Below are 21076 nucleotides of genomic sequence, written 5' to 3' on the forward strand. Positions count from 1 at the left end.
CTGAAGGGTTTTTGAACATTATCTTGCATTATATTTACTTCAGTCGAATTGATCATATTTTCAGTGTGATATTAAAGTAATAATACGTGGCTATACCTCACATAACAGGTAAACATCCATGAATTCCAACACACAACCTTCTGGTCACTAACCAACACCTTAACCACTGAGCTACCACTTCCACCTCACACCATTATGACAATCCGGCAGGTCAAATGGTTCGCTTTTTGCCAGTTCTCTTATAATAAGACTACATTTTCTCTATATTTCCATCCCCCAAGCCAATACAAGAACAGTCTGAACTCTACTACTATAAACGCGTGTCTATATTTCAGACGTATATACACAATATTAAACCGTATAAAAGGACAGTAAGCAAATTTCATCCTTTCACTGTGAATTACGCCTTCAGCTTCGCTTTCTGTTACCACATAGAAAAAGTGACAGCAACGGCGGCACTGAACAAAAAGCATTTTATATGCAGAGCCCCCTGAGAAATAAATTTCGATGATTAGGTTTTATCAATCTCATTTAGGAGATAGAAGGTTGAAGAATTTTCATATTTATACAACCCTGGGTCAGACTTAACAATTTAATGTGCATTGCAGATAGACCCAGTGAATGAATGGAATGAATCTGGTCCAAGTGCTGACTTCATCAAAGGCTATTTGAGGAAATGAAACTGTTATTTTACTCATGGGTTTTTAACCAATGCCAAACCGAATTTACAGCGTGATTAAAATGCGTAATATTAAGAAATTGCAAAATTAACCTCATTTATAGATTTCATATAAGGAAAGAATTAGCAAACAGTAAAAAAAATAAATAAATAAAATAATAAAGGATCAGAAAAAGCAGTCAAACCAGTAGGGCTATAAATAAAGGTATGAAAAAGGGACAGAGAAATCTCGTGGAGAGAGGGAACATTAACTGAGATGTTGGTGCGGCTGTGCAGGATGAGGACGTTATAATTCTTCAGAGGGAGAAGAAAGGAATACTGGACCCGGGAGTGATGACTGATGCTGGCTGTTAGCCAGCCTAGCGCAAACCCACAAAAATACCCATTACAAGATGAGAGAGAGCTTTTAAGTATCATATGCCGTGTACGTCATTCGTTGCATCGTCTGTGGCTTCTGCTGGTTGTCATGTGTTCCTATATACACGTTTAACTGCTTGAAAAATCACACAGCAGTACATAAATAGGGCATTTTATCCCTCAGCGTACCTATACAAACAGAATTTGAATGAAAAAGGAAGTGTTTTTTTCCAGCACTGTACCATTTCTAAAAAATCAATATTCTAAATAAGTTCTGAATCAGGAAAATTGGGACGCATGCTGCTATTCAGCCCCGTGAAACTGACTGCATACGAGGGCCGAAGGTGCACTAATGAGAGGGACTGTGGCTTCAATGAGCCATTGACTTCCTGTCGCACTGAGACCAACGCTGCAGAAGTGCTGATATGCAACTCTGACAAAGAGTTGGTTCAAAGTCCAAATCCATTGTTTTCCATGAGGGTCCTACAAATGTGTGTTCCTTTCAAGAGCATCATGGGAATCTATCTGCCAAGATCAGAAGGAGGTGGTGAGCGGAGATAAAAATAGATTCAGTCAAGCTTATTAAAATTAAACTGTGCTCTTTTCTTAAGAAAGACTTCTGAGAAAGTCAGAGATGCCTCAAACATAAAAATGAGCTGTACTCCTAGCTGGAACTTCAGAGTCGGGTAAAATCCAAACAAAAGCAAAAATTATGGATTTTTGAAATACACTTCTGAGCTGACACTTTTTTTTTATGTCAGATAAATTTTTCAAATCCATTTGAAAATGGTTTCTTTCTATTTTCTATTTTTTTCCGTACTACTGAAATTTTCTTTCTTTTTTGGAGTATTTTTCTTCCCTTTCAACCTTTCCAAAAAAAATAAAAAATTTGACTATCCTTGACTCTTTTTAATGTTCTGTGGAGATGATTGTAGCATTAGGGGTGTGCATCCACCCATTAGAGAGCACTGGTCATAGTGAGAGAAGTATCGATTTAGTCGAGGACGATCGGGGTTGCCTTAGCCAGACTACTCCAGCTTTAGAGCCCTCACAGCAGGGCAAATGGATTAAAACTCGGTGGCATAATCCCCAAGTCAAAGCTAAAGCTAAGGCTCATCAACTGGTGCTCTTCAGACAGCATGTTCAAAGATTTTTGCCCCATTCAGTGAAACACCTGCTGAGAATGGAGTTGAGAGTGCTGTGGTTATAGGACACTATAGTTAGCTGTATACTAGGATCCAGGGGGCTGTACACTACATGTGATTTTAAAGTATTCGCCAAGCATGTTCAGGCTTTCTAAGAATCATATGCTCATACTATATGCCTTGGTTAGTGAGAGGTAACTACGAGTAAGATTTCACATTACATTACAGCACAGAGAAATTCTTTCTTCACATATCCCAACTTTTGAGGTTTGATTCAGAGCACAGGGTCAGCCATGATGCAGTCTCCCTGCAGCAGCAAGGGTTAACGGGGGCAGCTTGGACGTGCTGGGGCTTGAACTCTAGTCAACAACCTAAAGCCTTAACCATCTGAGCCCTAAACTTTTCATTTCAGAAACGGGATTCAAACCGACACCTCCATTCAGAGCCCAGAATCCTCCTTACCTCAGATGGAAGGACTGAACCTTGAGTCTGGTGCCTTAGACCGCTTAGGCGGACATTGTCAAAAAGCAACTTTACGTTAATCACTGCCAACCTAGAACCGAAGCCAGGCAGCAGACAAAAAGATGGAAAAGATCATCTGCCAGCTGCCTTGAAGCTTCTCCCGATTAAGTTTCACTCGATTGAGACCATGCCTCGAGGCATCACTCATGTTTCACTCGATTGAGAATTGATATAAAATATCTCTGAACATTTCTTGTAGCAATTTAAATAACACAAAACCAGAAAGTGTCAATTGCACTGCCAGCACCTTTGATCTGAAAGTAGAGCTAGAAAGATTAGATTATAGTGTCCACTAGAAATGTTCTAGAAATGAAACAGAATTTTTTATTAACATAACTGATTTAGCCACACACAAGACATCTGCAGTCATATTAACTAATTAGAACTCATAGTCCATCAGGGACTCATAAATGATTGTGAATTACTTTGCTGACCACATTATTTTCTTCTTGGGCTTTTGGAATATTTTGTATCTACCTGCATAACAACTTGGAGTATCATGTCCCACAAATCAGGCAACAGACTCTAATCAAACTTCATCTGCACTGGTGAAATGCAAACAAAATGGAACTGAGTAACATTGACAGAATTCGTTTTCGTACATCCAAGATGATTTGAATGTGAGGCTTAAACAAAATTTAACACCAAGGACAGACCTGAACTGAGAATCAAACCAGTGACACTGGTGGCGTGTAGCTGACACTTTACCACAGTACTATTATTAATACTATTAATACAGCCTAAAATTTAATACTACACTTTTACTATACTAATACTATACTAATAAACATACTATTATAGTTCTGAATCTGACTGTTTGTTTTTGTGAATTTGCACCACACTCACCATTCAGATTCTCACCAAATGCATCATTGCTTTGTGTTTTCGGGTTATCACCAAATATCTGATGTGCCTGAGGTGTCACCTGCGATATCCGCTACTGGCATAGTCGGGTTTCTCTCATTGTACCACACACTCACTAACTGAAAACAGGATACAGTTTCCAGGATAGTGGATCTTGGCTAAACCACTCATACCTACCTACTATGAGTGGGTGATCTGGGGTACTGTGATGCTAGCTAACCTGTCGCCCCAAAGTCTGATAGCAATGGTGAGCCACTATGAATGGTTCAGCGTCTAGACAAAGAAGCAACCTTATTTAACTTCCAGGAGGCATAAGGTTTTCTCCTAAAAAAAAGGAATGAGTATACATCAACCAGTTAAAATGCAGGGCAGCCTGGCTAACACTCAAGTTCATGCCACCAATCACAGGACATACAGTGGATATAAAAAGTCTACACAGCCCTGTTAAAATGCCTGGTTTCTGTTATGAAAAAAATGAGACCAAGATAAATCATTTCAGACCTTTTACCACCTTTAATGTGACCTATAACCTGTACAACTCAATTGAAAAACAAACTGAAATCTTTCAGGGGGTTGGAGTAAAAAGTCTATCAGCATGGCACATCTTGACTTGGCAATATTTGCCCACTCTTCTTTGCAAAAACAATCCAAATCTGTCAGATTGCGAGGGCATCTCCTGTGCACAGCCCTCTTCAGATCACCCCACAGATTTTCAATCAGATTCAGGTCTGGACTCTGGCTGGGCCATTCCAGCCATTCTTTTGTTGATTTGGATGTACAGTATGCTTTGGGTCACTGTCATGCTGAAAGATGAAGTTCCTCTTCATCTTCAGCTTTCTAGCAGAAGCCCGAAGGTTTCGTGCCAAGATTGTCTGGTATTTGGAACTGTTCATAATTCCCTCCACTTTGACTAAGGCCCCAGGTCCAGCTGAAGAGAAACCCCAAAGCATGATGCTGCCACTACCATGCTTCACTGTGGGTATGGTGTTCAATTGTTTTTCAATTGAGTTGTACAGGTTATAGGTCACATTAAAGGTGGAAAAAGGTCTGAAATGACTTATCTTGGTCTCATTTTTTTTATATCACAGAAACCTGCCATTTTAACAGAGGTGTGTAGAATTTTTATATCCACTGTATGCTGATCAAAAGTATTTTAACAATACAGTGACCGTCAAGTAGTAATCATGATGGCGGCATGAGGTTATGCTCTATACCTTAGTTCTTGCCCAAGGGTAGCCTCACTGGCAGTGACTTAAAAACTGGGTCAGCACAGTTTAACAGCAGGAGCAAGGCATGTGCTTTCACTCAGGAAAGTGAGGTTTGCACGCATATGATGGATGAGGTATTCAGCCAGGTACAGAGAGAGCTCTTTGCCAACATCTCTGTCAGGTGTGGTTCTCCCTGATGGAAATGAACAGCCAAACAACTGGCCTTGTAGCCTACTGTATAGGTTCCCATTGCATTCACTGGTTCTGGCCATGCTACAGAGCATTCTGGTATTTAAATGCAAGTTTCTAGGTTTCCTAAAGAACCATCATGATCCTGGGTCCTGCTGTTTCTCTCAGTAATAGTGAACACGCCTTGGGAATCTATGAGACCCCCACAGACAAACAGAGAGGTGTGACACCCCTAGCCATGCTGGTTTGGATCCCTAGTACAGAGGACAGACATGTCATGGTAATTGAAGTAATGATCCTGAATGCTAGAACCCTAGAATGCTAGAATGCTAGAAGGTAGTCACCTTCCATTTGTCGCACTATCCAAGAGTCGGGCATGGGCTCTACCTTTGTGTCAGAGTCCCTTAAAACCTCTCTGTACAGAGCTTGGTTTCAAATAGGGACCTTCAGAGACAGTCACTTGTGCTGTGATCACTGCAATAATGGGGTGATAATCTTTCCCTAGACATGCTGGTAAACAAAGCTTGTGGCTTAACCCAGGGTTCCTAACTAGTGTATTGACCACATAGTATCCTGCTAAGGTCAATATGCAGACCATGTATTGCGCATGACTAACAGTTCTAACTGAGCCACACAGCATTTATGTGTTCATCAAATACATTATCTATCTGTCATGGTGCCAGGACACTGTTTGCTTTCCCGGATAACCGCCAAGGCTCCATGTCAGTCATATCCAACACTGATCCATCCGTGAGAAGGTGCCAGGGACAGATTAGAGTTGACAATAGTATTTTATAGCTAAATACTAATGCATACACCATGTCACCATGTAACTGGTCAGTGCCTCAGCATGTGAGTACAAGCACATAAAGAGGAATCCAGAGTCCTTGGAGTACGTATGTAACTAAGATCATCAGTTTCCTGTTCACAACAATCATTCTTAATGTCTTTACAATAGATTAAACAATTGCCGCATGTCTACTGAGTTTTTTAGTACTTGTTGCTTGTCCAGATTTCTCTTGAAAAATTCTATTCTGGTTCAATTCTATTTGCTCTTTTAAGGTTTTCATTTCACACATCCTCAAACATGATTAATGATAAAAACTATTAACATTCTGATGCTGCTCTGTATTGAGGATGAGAATCACTGAAGCTCACAATTGAGCATGTGGGCTACTATAAAGGAGCATTCAGTGAAACTATGGTGGAAGTAAACAACATGATTACAAGTATGCTTGAGCAATCATTACCCAGTTGGTTAACCTGACTGATTTAAACACCAGAGCCCCTTAATAGTGATCGCAAAATGCTGTGAAAACCACTTTCTTGCCATATCTTCTGCCATATGGCAAGTTATACAAACTACCCAGCAACAAGATACATATCAGGGACATTCCCTTTAAAGTAAAAATGTTATGGATTTTTGTATATGGTCCTAGTGCCAAACAGTCTCTCTTCATTCTGCAGACATTTCTGTTACATACATATGGGTTAGGTTTGACCCCCAGACATGCCTCAAGCCAATTCTGTAAAAAAGAGAAAGTTAAAAAAAAGACACTCTTCATTTTTATCTCCAGTGATTTATGCAATACTATGGAAATTTTCCATTTGCCTGCATACAACCGGCACATAGATGGAGCCTGTGGACTCACAAGAGTGTGGTTGAGCCTATAAGATTCTGTAAGACCCTTTGAAGAACAATAAAACTATGTAGGATTTTGCCTCTGGCTCTTCCTTTTAGTTATACTGTCATAGCTAGTCTTGCCGTAGTCCCTGTCTGTACTTTGCACATAATCTACATTGTCTTTAAACATCACATGATCACAACCACAACTAATATTTTTCTCTCTCTCTCTCTCTCTGTCTTTCTCTGTCGAGCTATACTGTACATCCCACTCCCGATCTCCCAGTGTTCTGAATTCCCAGTGTGACCACTTCTTCTTTCCGGATCTGCCTGATCCATCCAGACGCTCTACCCCGGTCGGAGTCTCATCGCTTGGTGGTGCTCACTGCTGCTGGGGATAGATCTGCATGGACAGCCTGTGACCCAGAGGACTGCTGTGGATAGAACCAGTTGGAGACTATCACACCATCTCTGAACTGCTGTTGCCTCAGTCAGCTTTCAGCAGGAAGGAATTAATGCTAAGTCTATAATGAACTCAGAATCTACACTGACCTATTAGTTCCTCAAGAGCTCTTGGTCCTGCTGCAGAAAGATGCAGGACGAGTGTGCTGTAGAAATTTCTTATTAGTGCAGCTGGTGTTTCAGAGCAAAGTACTCTTTAATATTCTCATTGCACATGCATATGAATGCCAAAACAATTTCAGGTCTCTGTTTTCAAAATTAATATTACCGCCAATATTAAAGGTGTTCCCTTTTTTCAGAAAGAGCCTTTTTCAGTCTTGCTGAGGCCATCAGGGTATGTTAGGAGACTTATTAGTAACAATTTGCTGCTAAAGAACAGAATCTATGTGAATGAACCAAATCTGACAGTAATAACTGATTTATTTAAAACGTTCACACAAAAAATAGCTGGTTTGGTTAATGGCAATAAGCTATGTAAATACACGTTACTAATAATATAATACCAGTAGCTCTTAGAGGAAAAAAGTTTGGAGACCCCTGAGCTAAGATATATACACACCGGTTACTTTAATAAAAAAAACCTGGACTCCTGTTCGTTTATGAAATTATCCAATCAGCCAATCGTGTTTCAACCACAGAATGCATAAAATCATACAGATACAAGGCAAGAGATTCAGAATCAAAATCCAGACCTTAAGTGAATTTGACTGTGGCATGAATGTTGGTCTGAATATTTCAGAAACTGCTGATACTCAACACACATCTGTTATTATGAATAGTATTAATCCTGGTGGTCTAAACTTCCTTCATTTTGCTTAACTGAATAATAAAGATCTATTTTTATCTAGCTCCTGCTTAATATGGAATATTATTTCCAATTTTTGTATTCAAAGTCTGTGGTATATAATCATGTTGTTATGTAATATATATCACATATCAAAACTAGCAGTTAAAGCTATCCAACTTTTTATATATTTTTTTTATTTAAAAAATCTTTATAATCTTTATAAAAAGATTTTTTTTAATCAGTGTAATATGTTGTATGAGTTATTTAAAAATCTCAATAACTAATTAGCTAATCAGCAGCCCTTCTTGTGTTGAAGCAAGAAAATAAATACATGTGCAGGACTGAGAGCATTCAAAGGCCCGGTTTGGGATCCTCTGCTCTAAAAGCATAAATAATTTTGCCATGTAGCACCTGCTGATGCAGGAACCATCGTGTTAGAGACATCAGGATTTTTCACATACACTGTACTGGTTAAACGTGTCGACTCTTCCCCATCCCCATTTAGATTTGTTGCATGTGCCCTTATCCCTGAGTCTCGCTTATAAGTTATAGCTGCTATAGTGAGCGCCTACTTACACTCTACCATACACATACGCAATACAGCCTCATAAGCCACTGTATGCTCCTGCTTTATCTAATCTGTAATGTCTTTCTGCTGAGATGTACATTTTCAGATTTTATAACTATAAACCATTTTGCTGCTATTGATGATCTGACATGGATACCATCCATTTGCACTAAGATCTCTTGCTGCATTAAAAAAAAAACTATACTTATCCTAGGATTCCTGTTGAGAAGATCATCACTCATGGTATACTCTTGGCCTGTCTTCTATATGACTTTAATGTAATGTAATGCTCAAAATCCCACTACCCAGATTCATCCTGAGGAACAGGTTCCCTTTCCAGTTCCTCTGAGAGAGGTTTCTTCCTCATGTTGTCTCACAGAGTTTTGCCTTGCCTTGATCAGCATTTTGCACTTTACCTGCTACAAAGGTAAGCGCATGGTACACTAAAGCATTTTAACCACAAGACTGAAATGGTGCTACTTCATCAAAACGTGTTTGAAATCTCTGATCACTCAGTGAGATAGACCATTCTGCATGCTTCTACATCCTGCGCATCCATAAATCTCACACAAAAAAATGAATGATTTGGCTTTGGTCAAGACAAGATAAAACCTGGAAGGCAAGAAAATAGGTGCATGAGAATCTATTGTCTCAACAAACCAACTTCAAGTTCAATCTCCTCCGAGAGTTACTGAGCCATAACAACCAATTCCCTGGCTATTTTAGACTGGACAAAAACAAGTTGGAGGTCCTGTTAAAGAAGATTACACCACAAATCTCACAAGTAGGCATTGACTTTTGCCATTGTATACGTCCAGATGAAAGTATGGGCATCTGATGAAAGGTAACAAAACAATAGGCTCTACACTCTTATCCTTTCTTCAGGGATGTAGCTGGAAGTGATGGCGGACACTCCCAATGTCATGGCTTATCCATCATTTTATTTAAAGAAACATGGTTTGTTCTGAGTTGTGATATATCTTCCTGTCAGCAGTTGAAGCTTCTGAATTATGACAGGACATATCAATTAAACAAATTGAAAAGAATCCATATACTTTCAAGGAAAAGATGAGTAGATATATTTGTTCTACAATCATGAACATTTGTTGTTTAATTTAGCCTGTTCACTGTTTTCTTTGTTAAATGTTTTGTATTGCCTTTTAAGTTATATTGTTTGTCCTGGGGACTCTATCACCACTTTAAGCTACAGGGTTAGCGTTTCTGTAGTGGCTGAAATTGTACCCAGTGTTGCCATTTTGCCAGTCTGGGCACGCTTGTTGGGGAAATACATGCCAGCTCCTAATAAAGAGAAGTGGATGAGATTGCCATTGACGTTGAGCAGACATGGCTCTTCCCCAACTGTGTAGGCACAATAGATGGCAAACGTATAATTCAGACTCCTGTATCATCTTGGGGACTATTTTTAACTACAAAGGAACTTTCTTCATTGTTCTGATGGCTGTCATTAATACAAAGTATAGGCTTTGTGTGGTTGATGTAGGTGCCTTTAGAAAGAACAGTGACGGGGCATTGTCACTGCCTTACCTTTCAGAAAGTCTCTACAGGCTGGAAGATGGGACCTCCCTGTGGAATTCCAAACACTCAAGAATAGGATCCATCTCCATGAGTTTATGGATGAGACACTTGCTTTGCAAAAAGACTCTCTCAGAAGGCTCTCACAAGACCAAGTTGTTTTTAATTATTGCCTTTCATGAGCCAGGCTGAATGTGTGCAGACTCCATACAGGTTATGGGAATGCTAAGGGCAATGGTCATATTCCACAGCTTCCTCAGGGATTTGTGCAAAACAGTCAATACAGTAGTTCAGGTTCCACTGACATTGATTTCATCCCTGGGGCAGTGGTAGCTCAAGTGATTAAGGCTCTGGGTTGTTGGTTGGAAGGGCAAGGTTCAAGCACCAGCACCCCCAAGCACCACTGTGGAGCATTTGAGTGATGCCCTTAACCCTCTTTGCTCCTGGAGGGCTGTATCATAGCTGCCCCTGTGCTCTGACCCCAACTTCTTCAGCTGGGATATGTGAAGAAAAGAATTGCACTGTCCTGGTTGCTATAATAAAGGTTTCTTCTTATTCTTGTCTGGTCATGTTGTTGATTTCAACACTTAAAAGCTGCCATCTAGGGTGGACATTTTAGTGATCAGGGCTTCATAGCCACGGGATTGGGAGAGTGGGCTGGAAAAGCAGGATAGGATAAGCTGCTTGGGTGCTTGGATAACCCTTGAATTGTCAATTGAACAGTTCATCAGTTGAGTTCATCCCTTGAGCTCATGACTGATCTCAGCCGGATGATCTGTAGACCTTTGTGTCAAGCTTTCTATCGAATGAGACTGAGTAAGCAAACACTGTGTTGTTATTAAAATGAAATAAGGATGCAACATCAAAGAACTAGCAACCTTCTATTTCTCTTTAAATGCATCAGCCAGCTTGAGCAAATGATATCTCATATATATGTCTTGTACAGTGACAATACCTTAGCAAAAATTATTTTCAATTATTGTATTTTTATGATGTTAAACATTTTAATCAACTGAAAATCAAAACCTACACCTAGTGCACAATACATAATTTTTGCCCCAATAAATCAATCACTGAGAATTTTGGCAACTGGTGAAATATAATGTATTTGGTCCTGTGATCTGGATAACAACCAGAGCCAATGCCAAACTCAGCAAGAAGTTTTCAAAGGGAAATATGATGGGATTTTATAGTGTCATATGGTCACCATGTGTGTTAAAGGTGTTGAATTTATTACAAGGAAACATTCAGGTGTTGAATCACCACCTCTGAAGACCAGAGTTCATCGAACAGGGTTCCATATGCAAGCTAATGTTTATTATTGCCTTTCAGTACGTTTTTTAACCATTCCAGTAGGGCAACACCATTTTAGAGGGAAGACTGGGGTAGAATGTAACCTGCGAAAACAAAAGAGTTTTGAATATGTCAAGTGTCTGGCACAATCTAACTCCTGGAGGGAATTGTGTAATAAATGCTTTTTCTAACCTCCTTTAAAATAATGCAAACTCAAGTTAATAAGGGCCAGAGGCACTACAAAAAAGGTTGATTTTTCAATGATTTTTATTATGTTTCAAGAGTACTTTTAATTGTTTAAATGCATACTACGAGCAAATATTACAAGCACCGCCAAATATTTGGTGTATATTTGGCCAAACTAATGGAGAACAGTCCTATACAAGCAAAAGGATGCGGAAATCTAATCATCACACCATCTTCAAAGTGTTACCACAAAGTTGGAAGCACACAATCGCTCTAGCATTACAATATCCCTTCACTGGACACTAAGAGACTCGAACCCTGTTCCAGCATGACGCTGCACAGACCTCCATGAAGACATGGTGTGTTAAAGTTGGAGTGGAAGACCTGGAGTGTCCAGCACAGAGCCCTGACTCTGACTCAACCCCACTGAACACCTTTGGGATGAACTGGAACACCGACTGAACCCCAGACCTCCTCACTCTTACAACATCTGATCTGATCTCACTAACGCTCTTGTAGCTGAATGATCACTAATCCCCACAGACACAATCCAACATCTAGTGGAATGCCTAAGTCTAAATAAACCACCTTAAAATGTTCAATACTTAAGATCTTGCCTCTGTAGGCTTCACCTTAGAGTGCAAATAAAACTGTACACACACACACACACACACACACACACTGACTTCCTGTAGCTTTGCCTTGCTCACACAATGTGCAGAATCAAATCCTGCAGCAAAGATCAAGGCAACTTCACTGCACTCCTTCTCAAGTGGAGGATTTGCTTAAGGGGAGGTTGATAAAATGACACAAAAAATATCCCTATGATATTAGAATCAAGTGACAGTTTTGGTGATCAAATGTAATCTCAAAAAAGGCTATTTATGCAGCATTTTATGAATCAGTGTTAGAAACGCTTGGCTTATATTTAAATAGGCGCTCGAACATTTTCTTGAGGACAAGTCGTTAGACAAGACGAGCAGCTAACAAATGGGCTTCCATGTTCTCGGGGGTGAATACGAGATGCTTGTCAGCCAGATATTTCAAGGTGTTCTTTTGAATTACACTCAAATGAGCTGATATGTCATCATGAATGGATCAATAAACAATCCCTGAACTTGCTAGCACATAGACTCCAAACTCAGATGATCATTTTTTTTCCCCCTACAGGAACACAAATTCTCCTGATGAGCAATTAGTAGTGGGGAAGATTTCAACACTCACCACAGGACAAATCTTCAGAATCAACCACCCATTTTATTATATTAGCACTCGTCAGCTGTGATAAAGCATAAATCACATGACTAACTTTTCAGTTTGACCATATCTAAGGCTTAGAATATCCTTCTGCAAAAGACGAAACCTCTTCTCACTCACAAACAATCTATTTCCCTGCAAGCAAGTCTATCATCCCATACATATCCAAGAAAAAATAAACTCTCCTGTCACCTCTGATCATGTCTCAAATAAGCCTCAAGACAGTTAAATAATAAAGCTCTATAAAAGATAGCACTTTAATACCCACCCAGTGCTTCAGGGTAATGTTTTCAACCACTTTCTGCCACTAATCAACTCATGATCAGATGACCTGATACCCAATCAGAAGACATCAGTTAGCATTCATTTTTTTAATTTAACTTATGAAAAATATATATATGGGATAACTCTATACACTGGAACAGATCTACAATGATGTCAGTAACTGGAGTTAACTGGAATCCTGCATCACGTCTCAGTGAACACACTACAACTATACCTCTTTTCTTCCTTCATGTGATGATTTCGTAGTTTCTTTATATATGTTTTCTTTATATATTCCTCAGAAGGATGATAAAAAAAACTCTATAAGTAAACTGTAAATATTCTGTTCTCAGAAGAGGGTTGGTGGTGGCAGGGTTATTTAAATAGAAATAAATAAATCAGCTGTTGTATAACTTTCAGCATACACACACGTCCGCTTCACGACAAGTCTTCCTCGTTACTAGCTCCCACAAATCTCCCTGGTGCCATGCTTTCACTAAGCAGAGTCTCCAAAAAACAAGAGCAATGCATCAGTGATGGCCAAGTCCAAGTCTGTCTCTAAATATCTTCAGTCACAACAGGTTTCTCCTTTTTAGAGAGAGAGCTATATATTGCCTCTCAGGCTCCTAGTTGGTTCCTAGAGCAAGTACACAAGGACAACAAAGTTGGACCTGATTGTATCACTGATTAGTCACTGATGAAACCATTGAATTCAGGTGTTGTTTTTCAGGGGTTGGGCTCGGCCCCTTAGTTCCAGTGTAAGGAACTCTTAATGCTTCAGCTTCATACCAAGACATTTTGGACAATTTCATTCTTTGAAATACAGTTTGGGGATGACCCCTTCCTGTTCCAACATGACTGCACACCAGTGACCAAAGCAAGGTCCATAAAGACATGGATTTGGTGTGGAGGAACCCTGTTCTCAACCCCATAGAACACATTCAGGATGAATCAGAGTGGAGACTGAGAGCCAGGCCTTCTCGTCCAACATCAGTGCCTGACCTCACAAATGCGCTTCTAGAGGAATGGTCAAAAATTCCCATAAACACACTCCTAAACCTTGTGGAAAGCCTTCCCAGAAGAGTTGGAGCTGTTATAGCTGTAAAAGGCGGGACAACTCCATATTACATTCATGTGCATGTAAAGGCAGACGCTCCAGTTTTGGCCTGGATCACAGTCTCCGCTCTAATTCTATGGGGTTGAGGTCAGGATTCTGTGCAGGCCAGTCAAGTTCCTCCACACCAAACTCACTCATCCATGTCTTTATGGACCTTGCTTTGTGCACTAGTGTGCAGTCAGGTTGGAACAGGAAGGGGTCATCCCCAAACTGTTCCCACAAAGTTGTCCAAAATGTCTTGGTATGAAGCTGAAGCATTAAGAGTTCCTTTCACTGGAACTAAGGGGCCGAGCCCAACCCCTGAAAAACAACACCTGAACTCACTGATTTGGAGGGGTGTCCCAAAACTTTTGTCAATATAGTGTATCTAATGAGGAGTCAGTGCTACTTCTTTCTTACAGACGTTTGTCACTGAGAAATTCCTGAATATCTTAATTATAGTTTATACTGATTAAAAATTTTGGTTCATGCTTTCACAAGTCATTGAATTGCAAAACACATTTGGATAGATTCTTCATAGAGCAAAGCCAAGTATTTTTTAGTGTATGATGTAAGCAGGGGCAGATTTAGGGTGGTATGGATCCTACACGAACCTTTCGGCTAGAAAAAAAAATCAACACACAGTAGCTAGTAAAATATTATGGTACCATGCTATTAGCAAACAATGTATGATCATAAGAGCAGCCGCTCTCATACATAATTCCTTCTGATTTCCGTTTTTTCTATTTCTCTAGCAGTATCAATTATTCAGAATTATAATTATTTAAAAATCCATTACACCTTCATTACAAATATGTGGTGAAATCAGCACACCGAGAGAGTGTTGGAGGAACCGTGTGCAGTTGTATGCTGAAATTACAGCTACTGTTCGAACCGCATGCTCGAATCCTTTCCGACTGAAAAAAATTCAGCTAATCAATGCGTCTCTGTGGGCAGTAGCTGGTTGGAGCGGTAATGGCAACGTTTTTACACTTTCGCAGCACTTGGAGCGTATAATTGTGTCTGTTTGAAGAAAATGTTCTCCAAATCAGTTTGTTCTCCTTTTGAGATCCTGTTAAAAAGCGTGCAGGTCTTCCCATTTATTTTAGTGCTACAATTTATTCAAGCGCTTTTGAACAGAAACGATGAAGGTATTTCTGCTGCTGAACTTACAAAATAAATCACACGAGTTTCACAGAAATGTAGCCAGAGCTACAAATAAACAGCGAGTGATTCACAAATATAGCATGAGATCCACAAATAAATCTAATGAGATGCACAAATATTGTTGTCGTTCACAAATATGCACCACTTCAGTCACCCTGTCGTTAATGTCTGGAAATGAATTTGTGGATTTCTCAGGTCGAATTCATCCGGTTCAATCCACAAGTGTGTTTTGTTTTTCGTTGGTTTTTTTCGCTGGGTCTGATCTAGCCAATCTGATAGCGAGATAATAGTGCCAGAGAAGGATTTCTGCACCTCAGAGTGAAAGAAAAATGTGAGGCTAATGTCCCAGATATGTGTTTGTAAAGGGAAAGGTCAATTAAAAGAAATAAAAAAAATTAGTTTATTGACTAATGATGAGGCTCCAGCTTGGATGTATGGAGGACAAGAATGCTCAAATAAATAAATAAATAAATAAATAAATAAATAAATAAATACTAAAAATTACATACAAATTAAAAAACATATTTTTTATCATCATCTCATTATGATTATCAACATTTACTGCGCAAACCATATTGGTTGTTAGGGTGTTGCTAGTTGGTAGCTACAATATTCCAGCCGGTTGCTAAGTGGTTGCCATCGTAACCCAGTTGGTTGCTCAGGTCTTGCTAAGAGGATGCTATGATATTCCATTTGGTTGCCATGGTATTCCAGGTGCTGCTTGATGTAGCGTTTCGATAAGATATATTTAAGCAAAATCGCACTAATGCCGAATTTCCACACGGCTCTGATTCGGCTCTAGACGTGAACCCGTAAGGCGGGGATCATAGCTAATCCCGGCCGTGCTGATATTCAATAAAGCTGCACTTTTGCTTGTGTGATATTGCTTAAATATGGTTAGGAAAGAAATTCATATAAAGTAAGTGACATTTCAGAAACAGTATGGTCAAATGTTCTATATTTTCGCTCCGCTAGCGGAAACAGATCCCAGAAAAAAAAGCTGTTCTCACGATGTTAACCATCGGCACTGATGTGTTCGTCTCTGTTAAAGGTTCTTCTAGTAAACCTGCTGTCACTTTCTTCCTTTTCGTCTTCAGGAGGCCAGCTTTTATATATCAAGTCTATTCTACTCTAATTCTACTGTAGTGACCGTTTTGTACTAGGAAGTGAATATTTATATTGATATAATGGACTCTAGGCATGCTTCTAAGCATTTTTATGCTGACTAATGATTTTATGCAGAAATATGATCTTTAAAACAAGTCAAGGTACCTATAAACTTCCTATAAGGGAAGTAGTTGCTTAGTGGTTAAGGTCGAAAAGGTTGTGAGTTCGAACCCCAGGACCACCATGCTGCCACTGCTGGGCCCCTGAGCAAGGTCCTTAACCCTTAATTGCTCAGTTGTATAAAATGAGATAAATGTAAGGTGCTCTGGATGAGGGTGTCTCCCAAAATTCCATTAAAAAAATCCATAGAATTCCATAAACAAAGGTATGTTCTACAATAAAATAAAAATATACAAAAATAGCAAGCAAGCAGTCTGTGAAATAGCAGTCTTTGGGATTAAGTTTGAACACACTCCATGTACTCGACAAACTGCCCCAGTTTGTGGTTAATATCAAGCACACAGGAAGTACAACTAAAGCTGAATGAATGCATATTTGTCTCTGATTTTCAGAATGAACTTTTAAGAAATTCCCTTGAAAGCTGTGGATAAATGATCCAGCTTCACATCTTATCACAAACCAGTAACATTATGCTTCATATTTGTAATAAACTATAATAAGATATATTTTAGGAAGGATGTAAAGTATTCTGCAGAATATCGTAACAGGAACTGGTCAGTTCTGAGCTCTATTTATGAATATCATATTTTTAAATGCCAAATCCGAGTAAACTGAAGACCCGAGCAGCTTGATAACAATCTCAGCATTTAGCCACTTTGTTGAGCTGAAGGGATTAAGCCTGGCAGCTATATCTCTCTACATTCACACTAGCAAACTGACAAGTCACTCGTGTCACTTGTAGTTTCTCTCATGTGGCTGTGTAGCGACTGCTACTGACCGCTTGTGGGCGTGCACTGCCGAGATTTTTTTTTTTTTTTTTTTTTTTTTTTTTAGTTCAGCTAAGAATCAGGAAATTGCAGCTCTGTGTCAAGAACGTACATAAAAAAAAAGAAAAAAAATGATTGGTCAATTTGTGAGGGCTTTTTTTTGGCTGTGAACGTAGGCAGCAGCTGGGATCTGATAAGCCTCAAATCATTGAGAAAGGAAGAAAACATGACAGGAGGTGTCCTTGGTTACTTTGCGACATGCTTTCTAAGACCTTAAAGCCTGTGTTGCCCAGACTCACGTAAAAAAAAGGCTTCTGCGTTATAATTATGACTGCCGGAAATTGTCTGCAGTTACTCTTAGCTATTTGTTAAGATAATATTTCATTTACATGCCACCACCATCACGACCATCACGACCACCACCACCATCACGACCACCACCACCATCACGACCACCACCATCACGACCACCACCACCACCACCATCACGACCACCACCACCACCACGACCACCACCACCATCACGACCACCACCTCCACCATCACGACCACCACCACCATCACGACCACCACCATCACGACCACCACCACCACCACCACCACCACCACCATCACGACCACCACCATCACCACCACCACCACCACCATCACGACCACCACCACCACCACGACCACCACCATCACGACCACCACCACCATCACGACCACCACCATCACGACCACCACCACCACCATCACGACCACCACCACCATCACGACCACCACCACCACCTCCACCATCACGACCACCACCACCATCACGACCACCACCATCACGACCACCACCACCATCACGACCACCACCATCACGACCACCACCACCACCTCCACCATCACGACCACCACCACCATCACGACCACCACCACCATCACGACCACCACCATCACGACCACCACCACCACCTCCACCATCACGACCACCACCACCATCACGACCACCACCACCACCACCATCACGACCACCACCATCACGACCACCACCATCACGACCACCACCACCACCTCCACCATCACGACCACTGCTGCCCCTCTGACACGATTCTAACTCAGAGATGATTCACTGAGGTGAGTGGGTATGCTTTTGGGTCTACATTTTGAAGTGACAGTATTCTGGGATCATGTCCACGCTGCCCCCTCACCACTCATCCACCAATCCTTCCTTCCTCTTCCTTCCGTCTTTCTTCCTACCGTACGTCAGACAAGCCTTCATATGGCTCTCTCAGAACCGTCTGTCCTGCAGGGGCTTGTCTTGAGCTGTCATGCTCCTAATGAATTTCTCCAGCAGGCTGCCACTGAGCGTACTGCTACAACTTGGTGGGGGTTGGAGGGCTTGATGAATTCTGTCAGCAATCTAGTCACCTCATGTAAATCCGACCTTAAGGGATGATTCGGTACGGAGAACTAGTTATGAAATGGCAGACATAAATAACACACCAAGTATATTTATTGAGTAGCCCCGATTCTTCTATTTACTACAGTCCATAGCGTGTACATCAGGCGTATGAATTATGCATGAGCTTCATTTAAAAAGCAAATCAATGTAGCCTGAAAAGTGTTGCATTCTTCGGGTCAGGACTGTCCACTAAAAAGTGGCTAATGAAAACATGAGCACAAGGTACGTGATAAACATTAACCCACGAACATATGGCTTAATTAAGAGATGAACTGTAGGTAATTAAAGATTTGAAGCTGGATTAATGCTGCCAGAATGAGAAAATCCCACATTATGTCATAGCATATTCCTTTACGCCTAGGGATAAAGGGTTGTTCGTGGGGTTGGGGGTAAGAAAGGAGAGGGGGGGGTGGCTTGGGTGTTATGGTGGGCACTCAGTGTACGTGACAAGGCGTTATACTACCGTCCTAAATACTATGTCAAAATAGTACGTCACCTGTGGTGTGACATACAAATTGGTACTGACGCATTGTGGCTGCTACACACGACACGACGATCATTGATCCTTATTTTTTACCCCCCCCCCCCCACACACACACACACAGCGCTATACGTTTGCGTTACGCTTCTCGAGGAGACACGAAGAAGCTGTTTGAAAGATGGAACGTCGCGGATCATTCTTATGAACCTGTTACTAAAGAATAAGTGCATTAACCCTACTGAAGTTACGAGGTATCCAAGCAGGCTGGGTGTGTGTGTGTGTGTGCGCGCGCCAAGGGACAGAGGAGCTGTGTGTGTGTGTGTGTTGTTGGAAGTCTGGATCAAGGGACCGGTGCGTGCGCGCGTGTGTGTGTGTGCGTATGTGTGTGTGTGTGTGTGTGAGCCAGAACGGTTGAAGTATGTGTGCGTGTGTAGTCAGTCAGGTGAGAGACATAGTCCTGTGCCTAGTCTGCACAGACAGTCCGCGCGCATCAATGACAGAAGGGTCATTGGAAATGTCTGTACCACAAACATGCACATGCACACGCATTGCTACGCCTGTTCTGAAGGGCAAAGCCGGGAGCACCGAGCCAACATCACAGGATGGGGGGTGAAAAGCCTGACAACAAGAAATACTAACAATTATCATCAGGATTAATATTAATACTAATAATAAAAAGAAAGCCACTCACTGTGTTAGGACGTGGAGATAGTGTCCTTCGCGCGGATCCCGGTCCGCTGCGCGTTCACTCCGCTGCCGTCCATTTTCACGAGCGTATTTTTTTTCTTTCTTTCTTCCACCTCCCCCTTTTCCCCCGTTCAAGTCTACGTTCAATATCGTAGGCTACATATACAGTCTCGACCGTTCTTTACTCAGCCTGCCTACATGTTGCTGACTCTCTCTCTCTCTCTCTCTCTCTCTCTCTCCAGTTATTTTGTTAAAATTCAGTATATACGCCCCGTCACCTAGCAACCTCTCTCTCTCTCTCTCTCTCCATCACTCGCGCTCGCGACACGTGTTGAATGCTAAACTTGTGGCAGGTTTCTTAACGCGGAAGTGGCTGCAGTCGACCTTAGCTCACAATATGCGATATATGAAATATATGAACCCCTGAAAAAATACAACCTTCATCCCCTTTACGCACCATTTGTCTCGCAGCGTCACATGCTTTAATTTTCTCTCAGGGATAATAAATGATCTGTAAGAGTTTAGAGAGAGAGAGAGAGAGAGAGAGATGTGATGTCCATGCCAGAGGTATAAGGTGACGTCCAGACTGGCACACTGGCATACTAAACGTTGATTGGTGTAATGTATTAGTACATAACTGATTTTAGGACATTTGCATGCCTTAAGTAGTAGTAGTAGTAGTGTACTATTTTGGGATACAGGCTTATAATCAGAAATTTCTTACATGATCACAGTGTAACCACAGAGTCATAGAGAGTGCTGCAATGTGTGTACACCCTGTTCAGCTTACTGTCTTATCTGGAGGTCATCATTCACAGCTCAGTGTGCGTGAATGCATAAAAATCTGTGTGTGTGTGTGTGTGTTAGAGAGAGAGAGAGAGAGAGAGAGAGAGAATATAAGGTGTGTGCATGTTAGGGAGGGAGAGAGAGTATATAAGGTGCGTGTGTGTGTGTGTGTGTGTGTGTAAGAGAGAGAAGGAGATAGAATATAAAGTGTGTGTGTGTGTGCGTAAGAGAGAGAAAGAGAAAGAGAGGGAGAGTGAAAGAGAGACAGAGTATATAAGGTGTGTGTGTGTGAGAGAGAGAGAGAGAGAGAGAGAGAGAGAGACAGAGAGAGAGAGAAAGAGGGAGAAAGAATATAAGGTGTGTGCTTGTGTTAGGGAGGGAGAGAGAGTATATAAGGTGTGTGTGTGCGTAAGAGAGAGAAAGAGAAAGAGAGGG

General features: G+C 41.0%; 1 protein-coding gene across 2 annotated transcripts in view; it reads right to left on the bottom strand.

The window, feature by feature from the left end:
• The window catches only part of grin2da (glutamate receptor, ionotropic, N-methyl D-aspartate 2D, a), a 114892-nt gene extending 94757 nt beyond the window's left edge, over positions 1–20135 (bottom strand). For both annotated transcript variants that reach the window (XM_058405357.1, XM_058405358.1), the window contains exon 1: positions 19860–20135. The gene's annotated coding sequence lies outside the window, so the exon portion shown is untranslated. The remainder of the gene's footprint in view (positions 1–19859) is intronic.
• Positions 20136–21076: the final 941 nt, after the last annotated feature.

Source organism: Hemibagrus wyckioides, linkage group LG12 (assembly GCF_019097595.1).
Source record: "Hemibagrus wyckioides isolate EC202008001 linkage group LG12, SWU_Hwy_1.0, whole genome shotgun sequence".
Lineage (NCBI taxonomy): Eukaryota > Metazoa > Chordata > Actinopteri > Siluriformes > Bagridae > Hemibagrus > Hemibagrus wyckioides.